General features: G+C 41.6%; 1 non-coding gene across 1 annotated transcript; it reads right to left on the bottom strand.

Moving 5' to 3' along the window:
- Positions 1–954: 954 nt before the first annotated feature.
- LOC132653903 (U6 spliceosomal RNA) lies at positions 955–1,061 on the bottom strand. The gene has a single exon (XR_009591727.1). It is a non-coding gene; the product is annotated as a U6 spliceosomal RNA (small nuclear RNA).
- Positions 1,062–2,301: the final 1,240 nt, after the last annotated feature.

The following is a 2,301-nucleotide window of genomic DNA, read 5'->3' as shown; positions in this document are numbered from 1 at the left end:
TTTTTGAGTCCATTTGCTTGGAAAGCCATCTTCTAATCCTTTACCCTCAGGTAATGTCTATCTTTGTGACTTAGGTGTGTTTCTTGTATGCAACAGATTGCTGGGTTTTGTTTACGTATCCATTCTGTTAGTCTGTGTCTTTTTATTGGAGAATTGAGTCCATTGATGTTGAGGGAGATTAATGACCAGTGGCTGTTAGATCCTTTGATTTTGATGTTGGCTGTGGTCATAAGGTTGTGTTCTTGGCTGGTTTTTGTTTTACTGTAGTTAGGTTAATTATTTCCTGTGTTTTCTTGAAAGTAGGCAGTTTTGTTGGGTTGTATTTTCCCTTCTAGTGTCTTCTGTAATACTGGATTTGTGTGTAGGTATTGTTGAAATTTGTTTTTATCATTGAATATCTTGTTTTCTCCATCTATGAGGACTGAGAGTTTAATGGGATATAGTAGCCTGGGCTGATATCTGTGTTCTCTTAGGGTCTGCATGATATCCGTCCAGGCCCTTCTAGCTTTCATAGTCTCTGTTGAAAAGTCAGGTGTGATTCTAATGGGTTTGCCATTATATGTTACTTGGCCTTTTTCCCTTGCAGCTTTTAGTATTTTTTTCTTTGTTCTGTATACTTACTGTTTTGATTATCACGTAACGGGAGTATTTTCTTTTCTGGTCTAATTTATTGGGTATTCTGTAAGCCTCCTGTATTCTTATTGGCCTCTCCTTTAAGTTGGGGAAATTTTCTTCAATGACTTGGTTGAAAATATTTTCTGGTCCTTGGAACAGAGAATTTTCTTTTTCCTCTACTCCTATTATTCTTAGGTTTTGTCTTTTTATGTTTTCTTGAATTTCTTGGATGGTCTGTGTTAGGAATTTTTTAGATTTAACATTTTCTTTGACAGATACATCTATTTCTTCCATTGTATCTTCCACACCTGAGATTCTTTCTTCCATCTCTTGTAGTCTAAAAATATGGAACGCTTCACGAATTTGCATGTCATCCTTGTGCAGGGGCCATGCTAATCTTCTGTGTATTGTTCCAATTTTTGTATATGTGCTGCTGAAGCGAGCACTAATTTTTACAATTCTATCTTCAGGTCTTGAGCTATTTTGTTGATTTCCTTCACCTGTCTGACTGTATTTTCCTGTTTTTCCTTCAATTCCTTCACCTGTTTGTTTGAACAATCCTCTGTTTCTTTTATTTCTTTCAGTGATTTAAGTATTTCCTCTCTATAGGCCACAAACTGTTTGGCTGCAACTTCCTGTATTTCTTTACGGATGGCCAAAATATTTTTTCTTTATCTTCCTGTATATCTTTACAGATGGCTATAATTTGTTTGTTTTTATCTTCCTGAATTTCTTTACGGATGGCCATAATCTGTCTATGTTTATCTTCCTCTAGGTCTTTATGCATTTCATTTGTTTCCTCTGTTATCCTCTTCATGAGCAGAGATGTTAGGTCATCTTCTTGAGTTTCAGTTATGCTGGGGTGTGCAGAGCTACTTGCCCCTGGATAACTGGGTTCTGGAGATGCCATATTGCTCTGTCTTTGTTTGTTGAGCTTTTACACTGGCTTCTACCCATTGGGCTATCTTAGGTGTTGGGTGTTAGTTTATGGTGGTTCCTGGAATCCTGTGGTGGATAGAATTCCCTTCGCAGGAAGATGGTTTTTCCTGGACGAAGCTTCCTCAGCTTTTTGGGTATGGTCACTGTATGGCTGGGGTTTTTCAGGAGTTGCCACAGTTCACCTCACGCGTAGAGACCTGAGTGGTACTATGATTCTTGTTAGTCGAGAGGGCTCTCCTCGACCCCTGAGAAGTCCAGGAGCCAGCTGCCCTGCTTCTGGGTTTCTTGCTGTAAATTTAGTGTCCTTGAGCTGCTGCTGTAACCTGGGTGTCCAGTCGTTTCGTCAGTTTTGTTAGGGATAACTGGTTGCCCCTTGGAGCAGTATCTGGGGGTTGATCTCAGGGATCCCAGGCTTCTGTAGGTCTGAGGTTGGGGCTCTGTGCCCCAGTACCCAAGCAGTAATTTGTGGCAGGTGAGTACCACTCTCCTAGTAGCAGCAGGCTAGCTGGTGCACAGCAGGTTCCTGGGTTGGGTTTGTCTGTGGGACCTTTTCCAGAGATATACTGGGTGGCCTAAGTCTGTCCCCATTCACTTAGCTCCCTGTGGGGATTTCTCCTGACAGAGACTTCAAGTCTCTGGTGCCCTGGGGCACACAGTTCTGTCTGTGAGGAATCATTGGTACAGAGCAGGTCTCTGGGCTGGCGGCATACCCACTGGTCTGTGCGACCTTTTTTAGGGATATACTGG

This window comes from Meriones unguiculatus, chromosome 4 (assembly GCF_030254825.1).
Source record: "Meriones unguiculatus strain TT.TT164.6M chromosome 4, Bangor_MerUng_6.1, whole genome shotgun sequence".
NCBI lineage: Eukaryota > Metazoa > Chordata > Mammalia > Rodentia > Muridae > Meriones > Meriones unguiculatus.
This window is presented reverse-complemented; position numbering and strand designations above follow the sequence as displayed.